This window comes from Vombatus ursinus, unplaced genomic scaffold (assembly GCF_900497805.2).
Source record: "Vombatus ursinus unplaced genomic scaffold, bare-nosed wombat genome assembly UNPS02014793.1, whole genome shotgun sequence".
In the NCBI taxonomy this organism is placed as follows: Eukaryota; Metazoa; Chordata; class Mammalia; order Diprotodontia; family Vombatidae; genus Vombatus; species Vombatus ursinus.
Window position 1 is genome coordinate 16,372,607 of NW_020954571.1, and position 16,687 is coordinate 16,389,293.

General features: G+C 42.1%; 1 protein-coding gene across 6 annotated transcripts in view; it reads right to left on the reverse strand.

The window, feature by feature from the left end:
• NLRC5 (NLR family CARD domain containing 5) overlaps positions 1-7,592 on the reverse strand; it is a 100,354-nt gene extending 92,762 nt beyond the window's left edge. For all 6 annotated transcript variants that reach the window (XM_027869471.1, XM_027869473.1, XM_027869474.1 and 3 more), the window contains exon 1: positions 7,459-7,592. The gene's annotated coding sequence lies outside the window, so the exon portion shown is untranslated. The remainder of the gene's footprint in view (positions 1-7,458) is intronic.
• Positions 7,593-16,687: the final 9,095 nt, after the last annotated feature.

The window sequence follows — 16,687 nt, forward strand, 5'->3', positions numbered from 1 at the left end:
CAGTCTACACTGTTGAAATATTTTTAAAAACAATAATGACATTTTCATCATATGGTCAATGTAGGTTTATCTTTAGGCCTGATATTAAGTATTTTTTTTATTTTTAAATTCTACTTTCTTTAACCGCACTGTTACTTTCTAATAAGTGTAAATACATTTTCTCATCATTTGCTATTGGTACATTAATAAAAAAATTATTCATTTCGTATTCCATCGGACTAGAACTAATGACCATATTTTACATATAATGATGCATGAATTTGAATAATATAACCACTTCAAGGAATTCATTATTTGCACCAATCAGGACTTAGCTGTGTTTACACAAACTACTCATAATAGCACATTTTGTGGTAGCAAAAAAGGAAATAAAGTTGACACTCACTGATTAGGGAATGGCTAAGTAAACTGGGGTGCTGTTTTTTTAAGAAGTGAGAAATATGAAGAATTCAGGAAGACTTACATGAAATGATACTAGGTGAAATAAGCAGAACCAGGAAAACTATATGCATGACTATAACAAAGTAAATAGAAAGAACAAAAAGATGAAACTAAACATTAATTACAGTCCTTTGCAAAGGTGGGAAATGATGGGCATAGTATATTGCATTTATTGTCAGACATAGTTATGTGTTCAGATGATTTTGCTAAATGACTTTTTTTCTTTTTACATTTTTGTTACAAAGTATAGCTCTATAGGTAGGCAAGGGGGGCTAGGACATATCTGGAAATGAAAATATAAAAAAGGTATTAGTAAAAATAAGATAAACTTTTTTTACATGGAGGCAGAGTATCAGGGAACACCAAGATTTGGGAGGAAGAAAAGCGGAAACCAGAGAAAGTAAACTAGGAACAAAGATTTAAAAACCAACTTCCAAAGGGCATCCTAAGATGTCAGCACACATTCAACCTTTATCACCCTTACCCTACCCCAGACATGGTGCTGGATAGTGAGGATTCAAATTCAGAACAATGACCCAAGATCCTTCCAGGCACTCTATCATTCAAGATAGATTCTGATATATTACTGTGTTCACGTACAAACTGTCCCAAAGATCAAAGGAGCCTAATTGTATCCCGTATTAATAAAAATTCACATCTTAGTAATATGTGCTGAATCAGGAGAAACCTTCTAGGCACTGCTTGTCAAACTTCTGGTTCTATGATAAGCAAATTCCAGACAAAATCCATACCTCCAAGGGGCAGCGAGGTGGCGCAGTGGATACAGCACCGGCCCTGGATTGAAGAGGACCTGAGTTCAAATCCAGCCTCAGACACATAACACTTACTAGCTGTGTGGCCCTGGGCAAGTCACTTAACCCCATAGCCTATCCAAAAAAAAAACCCCCAAAAACAAAAAAAATCCATACCTCCACAAATCCAGACAAGCAGAATATCAAAAAGGTGCTTAATTACTTTGGGACAATGACTTTGAAGTTGTACAGATAACTTTGAGATAATTTGGATTTGTTTAATGGACTAACCCCAATGTGGCACAGATAGGAGTTGGTTTATTTTCCCCCCAAAAAAACCCTATGAAAATGAGACCTCAACCTTCTGCACACCACCCCCACCCCTGAGCACTCTTCCATCTCCAGGTACTGCTGCAGGCTTTCAACTCTAACCCATTTTTATGTAGGTAATACTCTCTGCCACTTTCCCTACCTATCCTCTTCCCCATGCTGCCTTCCTTCACCATCTCATTCCCTGTCCTCCTGCTGCCATCTGCTTCAGTTATCTCCACTTTTCATTGCTTGTCTTTGTATTTCCTTTTGCTGTTGGCCTTTACATCTGTTGTGCCTTATTAAACTGTAATTACTGCCTTTTTCCTGCTGCCAATACCGCGAGTATTCCCAGTGAGTACCCAAAGAACAGGGTGTGCCTACCCCATTTCATAATTTTATGAATTAATTATCAGTTCCATTATTTAAACTCTTTGTATGTTTATAACAGAAAAAGAGTCTTGTAGTTAATCTTTGTTTTCTCAGAAAACACAATTTCCCTGCCTAGACAATTTTCTGTGGCTACTAGGGCTTCTCTGCATTTAGCCAATCAAGCTTAACTGTGGCAATGAGTTTACACTGAATTTTTAAAAAAAATTATAATGACGCTCATGTTTCTAGCCAGGGAAAAGTATGTCTTTTTTTTTTTAATAAACACTACTGATCATTCTGATAATATGATAATTCTCATTTGCCTAATAAGTTCAAACTCCTCTGCCTAGTATTCAAGAATCTCCACAATGTGGCACCACTTTCCTTTTCCAGATGTATCCCATATCAGTCCCTTCTATACACTCTATGCTACAGCCAAACTTGTCCACTCCGTCCCCTGAACATCAGATGTACCTGTATGATTCTACATCTTTGAATGTGATGCTCTTCATGCCTAGAACACCCCTTTCTCCTTTCTTTACCTGCTTAATTCCTCCTCATCCTTTTATATCCAATTTAAACTCCATCTCCTTCAGGAAGCCTTTCCTGATCCCACCAGCTGGCAACAATCTTTCTCAGAATTTACACAGCACCTTGCTTTGGAACTCTATCATCACTTAGCATGTAATGACATGTTACAGTTATCTTTGATGGTATCTCTATCCCCATCCTAGATCATAAAATCACACTTGTTACAATGAGCAAGCTGTAAGTCATGGAATACTATAGTCTCTTGGGAATTAGAATTAGTGTTGCTCAGATGATAATGAAGAAGCGTGGTACATATGAGCAGGCTGAAACATGTAACAGATAAGGAATAGTGAAGAGAATTGAAGGAAGGAATATCATTGAAGAAATGTGCAATTAAAAAATATGGGCTGGTCATGTGACAAGAGCAAGGGACAACTCTTAGCCAGCTCATGTGTTCCACTGGTATCTTCTCAACATCAGGAGAAATTGAGGAAAGCCTTCTGGAATGTTTGGCAGGCCCCTTGCAGTGAATGGGAGGACATGAGCGAAAATTGTTGTTCATCTTTTGTAGGATGGGAAGGCATGGATGGATTATAATCTGCATCTCTGAAGGGACTGCCTGTATTTGTTTGATCACATATCCATTTGAATATTTGAGACTACTAGTTATTTCAGAACAGGAACAATGTCTTATTGTGAGTTTGTATTATTCTCAGCAAGGGCAGCTACATGGCACAATAGATAGAACACTAGGCCTAGAGTTAGGAACACCTGAGTTCAAATCCGGCCTCAGACACTTACTAGCTGTATGACCGCGGGCAAGTCACTTAACCCTGTTTGCCTCAGTTTCCTCATCTGTAAAATAAGCTGGAGAAGAAAATGTTGAACCATCAAGGTATCTTTGCCAAGAAAACCCCAAATGGGGTCAGGAAGAGTTTGAAATGACTGAACGACAACAAAGTCATTCTCAGAATCTATCTCAAAACTCTGCCCAGAGTGTATTCTTAACAAATGTTTACTGTAGAAACATTTACTGTATCAACGACCTATGAGGTCATATATATCTTACCTGGACACCCATCTCTTATACATTATTACAGTTTTACAGATGAGGAAACTAAAGTTTAAAGAAAGTACTAGAATTCAGCTATCAATTCCTAGCCCAGAGAAGTCTTTACTATAGCAACTGATGCCGCCCCAGACTCTTATTGGGGTGTTACAGAATAGGCTTACGACCCGCCATCTTGATGTTTACTTCAGTTTCCCTACTGCCCTCCAGAGCACATTTCTCTAAGGGCCCACTGGGGAAGGGGTGGGAAAGGTAGGTAGTAGAGAAGTGGGAGGTTAATATTTGTTGACCGACTGATTTACTGTTGACTGCCTGTGACTGGTGACTGGCCTCCACAGGAAAGATGGGACAGTGGGAGGCATAACTATGGAAGCATCTTCTAAAGGAGCCTTTCTATAACCTAAGGAATTTTATGTGAATTTTCCTTGTTTTGATTGGTTTATTCCAAGCTGGCAGAAGAAAGGATAGCATATGGACTACCTAAGTGTTGCACCAATATCCACCAAATGTTCAAAGAAGCAGAGTAAAACCTCAAGAGAATTGAGCAAGTCTTTTATGGAAATTTTCTAATAATAATAATAGAAATATATGTGTATACATACACATGTATATGTACACATATATATCACTTTAAGTTTATAAGGCACTTTATATATATTAGCTCATTTGATCCTTCCAGTAACCCTATAAGGTAGATGCTATTATTATCCCAGTTTCACAGTTGAGGAGACTGAGGCTCAGAGGTTAAATGACTTGCCCATCACATAGCTGGTAAGAATCTGAGGTGGGAGCTGAACCTAGGTCGTCCTGACTTCAGGTCCAGCATTCTATCGACCATAACATTCTGCAACCAAGTTGATGAAAAGTGGCAGATAAAAAATCCAGGATAAGAAGTGGATAGGTTGTGATTTGGATTGGTGAAGGAAGTACCCACTTGGATGATAACTATCAGAGTTCTATAGGATTTATTCATAGTTCAGGAGCTTCTACACATCCCATTTTTTCTACTATCTTATTCTGGTGACAATGCTAAGGATGCCAACACCATGACTCACTCATGATCAACCACTCTACTACCTGCCATCTTCCCAGTCCATTCCTCCAGGGCTCTGGCTTTTCCTCCTCTTTACACATATAATAAATCTAAAATCACAGACACCAAATTCTAGAGACATCCCCTTGATCAGCACCTCAGAGCAAGAAGGTTATACAGTTATCCCTTCCATATCACAGAAGTTAAAGGCGCAGTGCACCCATGAGCTGGAAAATCCATGTAAAATTGTTTGGCCGATAAAATGTTTAAGTTATACAATACATATATTTTATGCATTTCTGAGTTTCTAAACTTTTTGTGTTGTTTGCTGGCCTTCTTGTGTCTTCTGAAGCTTCCACAAAACTCCCAAAAAATTCCCATTTAATTTCTTATGTAATATATCTAACCCACAACGGAGAAAGTCACGAAGAAGAAGGGAAAACTGAATACAGAGCTGGGTACCAGGCTTCACAGGCATACAATGAGGTAAGCACAATGGCTCTGTAGATGTTCAGTTTGGTAAACAGCCTAATATGGAAGCAATTCAGATAGTATACCAGCACCATGCCAGGAAACAGAATTGTTTCCATTTGAATTGTCTTGGGAAAATTCTGAAGATCACCTGGTAAGACAAAGTACAGGACAATGAGGTCCTCTCTCCAGCGGAACCCCCAAGCATTCAAACTCTACTGAAGAGAGTGCAACTCCAATGGGCTAACCAGTTGTTTGAATGCCAAACCTAAGTTTGCCTAAAAAACTATTTTACAGAGAGCTCACAAAGGCAAGCACTTACAAAGAGGTCAGAAGAAGCGATACAAGGACATTCTCAAGGTCTCTCTGAAGAACTTTGGAATGGATTGGGAGACATGGGAGACACTGGCACAGGACTGCCCAGCATGGCCTGCCTGCATCAAAGAAAGCACTGTGCTCTCTATAAGCAAAGCAAAATTTCAGTAGCTCAAAAGAAATGTGAGATGTACAAATTTAGAGACAGCTCCACTCTAAATGTTCATATGAACTATTTGTGCCCAAGAGGTCTACCAAGGGGTAAAGCCTTCCATGCTCCTTGATTTGATCAGCCACAGTGGGATACATTGTACTTAGACCCTGACATAGTGATGTCATTTTGGTCCTCTTCAAGAACAAAAGACAACGACCAACCAACCATACAGAGATGGGATTAGGACTACCAGACACATTAAGGTTCAATTTAGGAATGGGGGAAAGCAGGCAGGATTAGGGGAATAAACTGGCCCAACTTTTTCCCTTGTAATTTCCTTTAGGAAAATCCAAATACTATAGAAATGTTACAATGCAGCTGCTTATCCAGAAGACTCAGGTAATACTTGCTTACAGAGGTAGAACAGGGTAGTAGGAAAAGCACTAATCTAGAAGCTGAGAGACCTGGATTCTGTGCTCAGCTCTATTACTACTAGCCAAGTAACCACTTCATGTCTCTGGGCTTTGTTTTTTCTCCTCTATGAAATGTGGATGATGAAAACTGCCCTGCTTGAATCACAGGTTTTTTGTGAAGTTCAAATAAGCCAGAGTGCTCACAATATGTATCTAAAAAGCTTCAAAAGGTTATAAAGCTCTAAGTATATACATCATGTATTATGACTACGGTAAATAACTCTCAATCTGGCTGCACAGGAAGAATGGTCACCCCTGTCTCCCAAGGATCCACAGTCACCAGGAGGAAGGCAACCTGCTTGGTTTGAAGATCCTAACTCCCTTCATCTGTAAAAAGAGTTTGATAAACTAGATAGCTAACATTTACAGAGTAATGTAAGGTTTGCCAAGGGCTTCACTTATACCATTTTGTTTAATATTTACAAAACCCCTGTGAGATAGGTGCTATTACTATATTCATTCTTACAGATGAGGAAACTAAGGCTGAAAGAGGTTAAGGGACCTGCCCAGGGTCATGAAGCTAGTAAATGTCTGGAGGAGGGGACTGAAATTCAGATCTTCCTGACTTCTCCTTGATCTACTACCCGTGGCTGCTGGCAGCCTGGTCCCTTCCAACTCTGAGATTTTGTCTTCCAAGGTCCCTTCCAGTTTGACATTCAGTGTTACAAGGTCCCTTCCAACTCTGACATTCCATGTTCAAAGATCTCTTCCAGTGGTAACATTTTTTTTTTAGCCTACTATTCTAAACTAACCCAATTATGAGTGTTTTCAAAAGCATCCTTTTCCTCCTTAAAAGGTATAAAGAGGCCAGGTAGACCAGTAAAAAAGAGGAGGAGTCTCTACTCCCTCTGTTTAAAGCCTCCTTGCTCCAGTCCTGTCTTGGCCTCTTCCAACCATCTGGCACTAAAACAAACTTATCTTTAGGGACCCCAAAATCTGGAGTCGAAAGAAAAGACCTTTCAAGATCCAGATTGAAGAAGCCGAAATGTTAATTCAAAATAACATAAAAGGAAAAAAAAGTGGAGTTTGGGGACCCAGACGCAACTCTGATCCACTCTCCTTACACTTGCTGAACCTCAGAGAAGGCAGGTCAAGAAGGGCTGGACTTCCAGATGTACCCTTAGCTTTGCTAAAAATGAGTATTCTCAATGATGTGTGGTTCAGAAACGTGAAGCGCTTTCCAGGAAACGCTGAAAGTCGCCGCACCAACCCCCAGCCCAGACTCTCTACCGGCACAGAAACGTTCTCCAAAGTAAGTTCTCTCCTGTCCCTGTGAGCTCCTCCGTTACGGAAGAGGGATCCCTCACTAAATTCCCAATCTCTCCTCCGCATCTCTTACCCCCCCCCCCCGACCGCCCTTCTGGGGCAACCCCCCCCCCCCCCCCCAAGTCCTGTCCTCAGCGTTCCATCCTCGACTCAATAGAAAATGACACAGACTAGACGCGTGAGAAGGAAAGCGCTCCTTGGGGGAGTGGAAGCCTGGGTTCCAGTCCGCCCCCTGGCCCGGCAGACGCGCGTCTCCCCCCTGCAGGACTTACCGAGTGTCTGCCACTGCGGCCTTCCAGAAGTTCCTTCGGCCCGCTCAGCATCACTCCCCGCCGCCCCTCAACTTCCCCTCCAGCGGCTGCAGAGATAGCAATTTCAACAACCAGCGACTGCAGAAATGAAACTTCGCGGCTACACAGCAAGCAGATAGTTGCAACCAAAACCCGAGCAGTTGCCGGGAAGTCACGTGAATTATTATATTACCCGGGAGGGAGTGCGCCGGCTTCTCCCATCCCCACAAGTTACTATTGCTCGTTTAAGTTTTAGCCTGGAGTTGGCTTTGTTCCCTGACTTGGGAGTCTATTTTCTATCTGCTGGGTGGGGCTATAAACTCCATGAGGGCAGGACCGGGAGGACACCGAAGTGTACTGGAAAAGGAAATGAACAAGGTTATTTTTAATCCTGACCTTGTCACTTAGTGGCTGCATGATCCTGGGGAACTGATTTTGCAGCTGTGAACCTTAGTTTCCGAGTCAGTAGAATGGGGATAATACTTGGTCATTGTAGATATAAAACTGGAAGAGACTTTAAAAGTTAACCCATCTGACATCCTCATTTTATAGCCACGGAAACCGAGGCCCATAGAGGTTAAATGATCGCTTAAGGTTTTGAAGATAGTAAAGAAGAGAACTAGGGTATGAACCCAGGTCTTCTGCCCCCAGATCCAGGACTCTCTCTTCTATACCATATATTTTTGAAGCAAAGTGTTTTGGAAACCATAAAGCACCCATAAATGTGAATTATTTCTCTGAACCCTACATAGTGCCAGGCTCATTGTCTGTGCCTAATACGTATATGTTGATTGTTATAACAACTGGAAAACAACTGTAGAAAACACTACATTTTCACACCTTTCTAATTTCTTTCAAAGCACTTTCACTTCCCTTATATATGTCATTTGCTTTTAACCCTAACCTAATGAGATGGTCAGGGTTTCCTCCAGAATCCACATTGCCATGGAGAGATAACTCCAAGTCCTTGAAAGCTATGTCATACCAGCAAAAGCCCTGGTAGGTCCCACCAAATTGGAAAGGATTTGAGTATAGGCTCAGTAATGGACTTGTAGGTCTGTTTTCTGAGGACAGTTTTAGCTATCTTAGAAAGACTCAAGGTGATGTATTTGGGGGCTAAATAGACTCTGGAGAGCTGTCTACTAAGTCATGGTGGACTTGTAGTTTACCTTGGCCTGAACTAATAAAATCATGGATCCTTGAAATTTTAAAGTATGGAAGATTTTGACACCATTCTTCAAAGCATGGTCTGTGCTGAGCTAATAAGGAGATCTACTTATTTGGGGGCCAGTGGCTGAGCTACATCTATCTCAGTGTTCTGAGATAGCAGTTGCTCATTTACATAAGACTGCTGCTGAATTCTGGAGTGAGCACAACACAAGAACTCCTTCATTGTTTGGTGTTTTAAAGGTTTATTTGTGTATGCAAATTGGAGAATTTTGAAGTTAATAACTGGGGCAATATGTGCTCCCCCAGAGCACTTGGTCTATAATGTGAGAGATCTCTGTAGCTCAGCACAGACCACAATATTGTTAGTGTAGGCTAGGGCAGAACACAAACTCACTCTCGCTTAGTAGGTAACTCTCCAGAGTCGATGTAGCCCCCAAATTCATGGCCCTGTGACCAGCCCATTGCCTGAGCCTCTCTGAGTATTTTATTATTGTTGGTCAAATGTACTTTACTTGATTGTGACTTAGTGACAGAAAATGAAAATTTGGTTCCTATGAGATAAAATGAGGTCTCTTGCAGAGAAGACTCAGCTGATGAAGCGGAAAAAGAATAGGCTTCCGAGACGCGTCCAGGAGAGAATGTAACTCCCTCTGCTCTGTCACTTGGGAAGCAGATGTGGTTGGCCAGAGGATCTGAGCTCCTCTCCCTACTGCCACCTGCTGCTTCAAAGAAGAGAAGAGCACAAAGAAGATACTTCTCTCCATTGCTTTCCGCTGTTGCTAAAAGGTCAAGGGGAAAAAGAATCTTGGCAAAGGAGCAGAGTTAGAGAGGCTTTTGACAAATTTAGAAGTGTTGTTGTTGTTCGGCCTTCATTTTTGGATTTAAGTGAGGCAGAGTTGCACAAAGTCATCAACCTCCCTCTCTCTTCCTGAGTCATCAAAGTCCAGTGGGACAAAAATCAAGGTGACTGGTCATGGCCCAGGTTTCAGTGGATGACCCTGATGTCTCTGATGCTTGACCAAGCTCTTATGTGCTCCACAGTGCCTGCTTCAGCAGCCTTCATGGCCATTGGAACAAATTGTTCTCATCCACCCGTTCTGCCAGAGGAAGTCTTTGCATGATCGGGGTAGACATCCCCCTAACTCACCAGTGGGTTTGAGGCCTATCAGTTACCTTCACCCTCTCTGCCTGTCTGATGAGACAGTTTACCAGGGTGTGGCTGCTGAGCATGCTTCAGCTTCTTGGAGCTGCAGGTGAGAGTTGGGTGAGGGTGGACACCGAAGATGGATAAAGAGCCCTGAAAAGGGCTCAGCAAGCCCTTCCATCGGCAGTGTGGTCCTCCCTGAACATCCCGAATGCCCCTGCCGAATTCAGCCACGTAGAACTGCTTCAGCAGAACACTAGGAGACATCAGCCAAGCTGGAAGTAGAAGATACTGCAGTTGCTTTCCAGGGGCAAGCCCAGCTGAACAGAGAAATGCTTAGAAACAGACCATGGGGAAGCAACCCAACTGAGTGTCTCATCCAGATGAGATGCTATAACCAGTGAAATGGTCCAGCATAGCATGGATTAGCTCAGTTTAGTAATGGAAGCATTTTCCCCCCCACAGAGTTCTTCTCATCAAGGAACTTTTATGGAGAGTTCTTGAGACAGAAAAAGTACATTGACGTCCACACTTCCAGGGCTGTGAATTGCTCTGGCCACATTATTCTCTACCCATATTCTACTACCCTGGAACTTTTAAGGTTGTGCCCACTGTCCCGATGGATACTGTATGCATTAATGGAAAAGTTTATGGGTGAAATGTCATGCAAATTCTATATGTTTGATTTGTATTTTAAGTAACTGTTGTAGTTAAGGCTAATTGAATGTTGGTGGCTGGGAAATACACCAATGAGGGCTGATGAACTACCATATTAGTAAGCAAAGTTACCCACAAAAATTACTCCCAGGACCCTGAGAATAGTGAGTTATACCAACTGCCGTCTTTCTGAAGAAATCCCAATATGTCATGAGGAGGCAGGTTGAGGGAAAATGAACCACAGAAAGAAAGAGTTAAGTCCCTCTGGAAGAGACTGTGTGTGAGTAAAGGCACCTGCTACACTGACACAAAATGAAACCATTGTTGCAAGGGCTGTCTCCCACATGTAGCATGGGAGTGTCATTGTGTGACTCAAAGAAAGAATAGAAGTCTCTAGACTTTTTTCCTTCTCACTCTTCTCCAAGGAAGATGTTAATTGTTGCCAGAAGGGGAAACAGGAAGATGAAGCCAGAGGCTGCCATTCCACTCTCCTTAGAAAGAAGGGTTACCAGTTAGAATTGTATCTATCTGCTCCCTTAAATATTATTAGTCTAGGGGATATGATCTTCAGGTTCAAGCTAACTTCTGCTTGATATTTCGTTAATGGTGGAAGCAGGATCCCCAGTTTTATATTCAATGCTTGACTCCCTTTTCACTGGATGACAGTTCCGCAATGAACACACAACAGCAACTAGTCAAGAAATTCATGTATCCAAATTGGTAGCAAAAACAGAAATCAGAGGAAGTATACATGGGAGAACATATACCAGACAACACAGAGTGAAGGAGCTCTCCCATTAAAAACAAGGTAACGACTCAGCCGAGAGAGAGGGTCCTAGATTTCACCCAAGGGGAAATTCCTCAAAGTCTCTAGTGTAGCAAGCTGGAGACAGGGACATGATGGAGATTGCCAGTTCCTCTCATATTGGCTTCTTCCCAGAGTCTTTTCCTTCAGCAACCTGAAGTGGAATTGGCATCTTCCATCTTTTCTCCCAGAGCTGGAAGCCAGAAGTGCCCAAAGTGTGACAAGACTCTTGAGCTGGAAGAGCACTCTAGAACTTGACTCTACTGCCCTTACCAACTCCACCCTGCCCCTCACGCAGGCACAGAGCATGCCTATCCACCAATGGGGAGAAAATCCCATCCTGATGGGCTCTGGGTCTGGGGTTACATATTAAAATTATTGTTGGACCCATATAATTCACACACAAGTAATCCACATGACCCAAGTAATTGTGCATGAGAATGGATTAAAGGAAATGGGGATGTTTAGAGAAATGACACCAAGGACCCTGACATCCATCCCCCCTCCCTTCAATATTTGCCATAACTGCCATAACTAGACTATCTTTCTAGCACCCCCAAAAGGAAAACCAGGAGGGCAAGCTGGAGGAGATTTGGGGAGACAATTCACTGGAAAGTTCACTAAATGAATGTCTGACAATTTTCTTTGCATTTTGACTATGTTATACTGTAGTCCATTGAATGGCTGAGTTCTCTGAATGGGGGAACTAGTCTGAATCAGGAGATGCCAGGTTTAAAAATGGTGATTGAATAGTACCAGAACCGGAGGCTTTCCTAAAATTTTCCAATAATTTTGAGTGAGATGGCATGTTGTTTCCCAGCCAAATTCTAGCCAGTATGTGTATACAAGTATACTATATGTAACATATTCCATACAGGTATGTACACACACAAATTTATGTGATACATACATGTATAACATGTGTATACATGTGTATGCATGTGCGTGTATGTTTTTTTCCTCTCTGCTTAGTGCTTCTTCTCAGGGCAGAGGAGTTGGCTGTTCAGAAGACCCTCCCTCAGCAGACTCTGCCAAGATTATTGGTGACCACCTGGTGGGCAAATCATATATCACTCTCCCTCAATGGTGAATTAATAGAGACTCCTTGCCTTCCTTAAACATCTCTAGGCCCTCTCCCACTAGAATGTGCATCTAGCATCCAAATTACCTGACATGACTGTAAAAATAAATGACATTTATGTTGTGCTTTAAATTTTTGCAAAGCTCTTTCCATACAGTATATCATTTGAACCTCATTACAGCCCTATGAGGTGGGTAATGTTGGTATCATTTCCTGTAGGCTTAAAGGAGGCAATACCCAAGCTGATGTGGGCTGCTACTGCTACTGCAGCACCCCAAGCATCACATTCAGTCTATATCTGTGTCGCATGGTCTAGCAGGGAGACATAAGACTAGATACATCTAAATATAACACAAACTAGAATATGGTAAACACATAAGAAGATTATAAAAATGCTCTAAGATCAGAAGAGAGATGAATTTCAGCTAATGTGGTTAGAAAAGACTCCTTGGAGGAGGTGGCACATGAATTAGGCCTTGAAGGATGAGTAGAATGTCAACAAGATTAGGTGAGGAGGAAGGACACACCAGAAGCAGAGAACAGGATAAGCCAAGGCTAAGAAGCAGACAGCATGGTTGGCTGGAGTAGGACCCACAAAGAGGAGTATATTCAGGATATTGTAGGGTACCAAGTACTTTCCTAGGGCTGGAGTGAGCAGGACCCTTAACTTTACCCCAATTCCTCCTAACATAAATCAGTCAACAAATGTTTACTACTTTCTACCTTGTGCCAAGCAGGCTACACTGTGGGAGATTTAAAAAAAATGTATTAAGAAGACTGTATTCTTGCACTCATGGAGTTTGGAGGAGCTAAGAGAGATACACGTGTAGCTTGTATGTATTGGGGATGCTTGTCCCAATTTCTACTATCACTGATATGTTGGGCCCCCTAGAGTAAGGTTACATTTCCCCTTCAGAGTTCCAGGGGGACTCCAGAGGTGTTGGGGTATTTCTTCTATAATGAATTGGCTAAGACCCCATTCTGATGGGTCCTTCCCAATGTTATAAGTGCCAGTTTCAATTTGTATCCCCCTTATATGACTGATACCCTCCAGTGATAAGTACCCCAGAATCATTTAACCAATTAGCTTCTACAAAGGGATGTTTACCGAGAAGATATGGCAAGAACAGATGTTATAAAGCATTCTACCATCACCGCCACCCACCAGCATCTGAGGGGACACTCTCCCCTATACCACCTCAGTCCTTGGGGAGAGTGGACTCAGAATAAAGTCAGTTGTTATGAATATTCATCCCATCAAATTCACTTCCAAATGCAAAACAGTCAATGGACAAAGTTACTCCTGAAAACTGTGTCTCAGCTTCTATGTCCAATTTGCTGCTTGTTTGGGCCCCATAAGTCACTCTTTTTTTTTTTTTAATTTTTAGGCAATTGGTAGAAATTGAGAGGATGCCCATCCATTGGGGAATGACTGAGCAAGTTGTGGTATATGAATGTGATGGAATACTATTGTGCTATAAGAAATGATGAACAGGCTGACTTCAGAAAAACCTGGAAAGACTTGTATGGTCTGATGCTGAGTGAAGTGAGCAGAACCAAGAGAATGTTGTACACAATAACAGCCACGTTGTGTGATGACTAATATTGATAAACTTAACCCTTCCTGGCAATACAAGAATCTAAGACATCTCCAGAGGCCTTGTGATGGAAAATGCCATCCACATCCAAAGAAAGAACTATGGAAGTTGAATTGCTATTTTTTCTTCTCTTCTGTTGAGTTTTGTTTCCTCTTTCTGAGGGTTCCTCCTATTGGTTTTAATTTTTACTTACAACATCAGTAATGTGAAAATATGTTTAATATGAATGCAAACGTATAGCCTATATCAGATTGTGCACCGTCTTGGGGAGGGTGATGGGGAGGAAGGGGGAGAAAAATTTTAAACTCAAAAGCATATGGAAGTGATTATTGATAAATCAAAGTAAATTAATAATAATAAAAAAAATTTTTTAGGCAATTGGGGTTAAGTGACTTGCCCAGGTTCACACAGCTCGTAAATGTCAAGTGTTTAGTCTAAGGTCCAGATTTGAACTCAGGTTGTCCTGACTTCAGGGCCGGTGCTCTATCCACTGCACCACCTAGCTGCCCTCCCCAGGTTGCTCTTCAGATCCTTGCTGGTGCTTTTAATGGAACATTTAGTCCATTTGGACTTCCCACCCCCACAAAAATTATCCTTATTACTATCTCTAAACTTTGGAATCTTACAAGGATGCAGCCTAGTTTGATATTCTACCAACTCAAAAAAATAAGGAACAAGCAAAAAGAAGCAGAGAACAGAGGCCTGTATCCATCAACTGGCCTGGGTGGGAAAATAGGCAGCTGGGAGCAGGAGGCTGCTGCCCTCACTGCTGCTACCTCTCTCAACAACAGTGTCATGTTCTTTTGGCATCACGGCCACTTTGGGTGAGAAAAGGACTGAGGCTTCTGTACCACCTGGAGGAGGCCTGAAGCAGCTCATCCTCCCTGCTGACCAGAAAGGAAGTTCTCTGTTGCTGTTGCCCCAGTGGGAGTCTTTGAATGCAATCCACTCCTTGCTCAGTAGCCAATCAAAAGTCCATCTGTTCACCACTTGGTTAACAAATCTGAAATAGTCACAGCTGTGCATGCTCTGGAGTCCTCAGGGGGACTGCATTAGCAGGGGGACTACGTGTGCTCATATGGATTGGGCTCAGTGGCCAGTCCCCATTACACATGTGAAAAGATGAATAACAATGCCAGGCAGGGTGTGCTTAGGCCAAGTGACTTCAGAAGAAGGGAGAGGGATTTAGGTTGGACCTTAAAACTAAGTAAGATTTGTATAGGTAAGGTGGAGAGTGAGAGTGTTCAAGCCTGAAGTAATAATAATAATAATAACAACAAACATTTATATAGTGCCTACCATGTGCCAAATGCTTAACAAATATTATTTCATTTGATCTTCACAATAACCCTAGGAGATAGATGCTATTATGATCCCCCTTTTATAGATGAGAAAACTGAAGCAAAGGTTGTGACTTGTCCAAAGTCACACAGCTAGTAAGTGTCTGAGGCTGGATTTGAAATCAGATCTTCCTGACTCCAGGCCCAGCACCCCATCTACTATACCACATAGCTGCCTAAGAAGTCTTCAGCTGGGAAGGGGATATTGGGAGCAAAGTTATGGAGACCAGAAAAGTATAAGGTAAACTTGGAGGACAATGATTGGGACTCTCTGGGCAAAGCAGAAGGCTCATGTAGAGGAAGAATAAGAGGAAAAAGTGAGAAAAGTATGAGGTGAGGACTTTTTCTTTTCCCCACCCTCCCTATTCCTCCAGTTTCCTTAGGAAGCACACTGCCCTGCCCGACCCTACAGATGCCAAATACAGTCTTTAATAATTTGAACAATCATAAAAAGTTGACCTATGAAAGACTGGGAATACATTGGGGCATTTCATCCAGCCCCCAGACTTGTAGAAAGCTCTCCTTCCATGTCCGCTCAGGTGCTCAAAGAAAGGTAACGTTAGGTTTTGGAGTCACCATGTCTAAACCTGGTTTCTGTTGGTGACTGATATCAGTTTAGAGATAGCAATAAGGATAATTTTTGTGGGGGTGGGAAGTGGTCATTCATTAGTGTAGGGGAACTTCTACCCCCCAAACTCCCTCTACTAATTCAAATTGACAGCTGCTCTTCAATTTAGTCTTAGATTGTTGCTGAGGGCATTGAGAGGCTGTGACTTGTGCAGGGTCATAGAGCCAGTATGGTGGAGAGACAAGTCTTAAACCACAGCCTTCCTGATGCCTAGGCTGGATCTATTCATTATGACTCATTCATAATTCACATTTATCGTCTGCAAGGCAAGCAACAATTATTTGGCGAGAGGTAGGGGAGTTCCTGATTCTTCTGTCAGTCCTCTGTGAATAGATACTGTTAGGAACTTCACAACACACTGGAAATCTCCAGGCATCAACCTCCTTTTTGGGATATTGGGTTAGAGATTTGATACAGGAAGGGCTACCTCTCTGGCCAAGACAAGGAAACTGGAGTATTTCTTTCTGTAGTAATGGAACAATGCCCACAACAGAGAATGGTTTGGGGGCAGTTGTCAATTCTCCTGAAGTGCTTGTCATGTAACTACACTGTGCTGAAAGGCTGGAGAAGCTCTACTTTTGCTAACTCTGTGATCTTGGATAAATCACTTACATTCTCATTGTGAATTTCCTCATCTCTAAAATGAGAGTTATGAATGATGGCCTCCAAAGTCCTTCCTGGCTCTAAATCTATGTTCCTATGATAGCTTCTGAACAACAGTGATGTGTGACAATCATGACTACTTTTGGGAAGCTGTATAGAACTGTAGGACATGGGGCAGCTAGGTA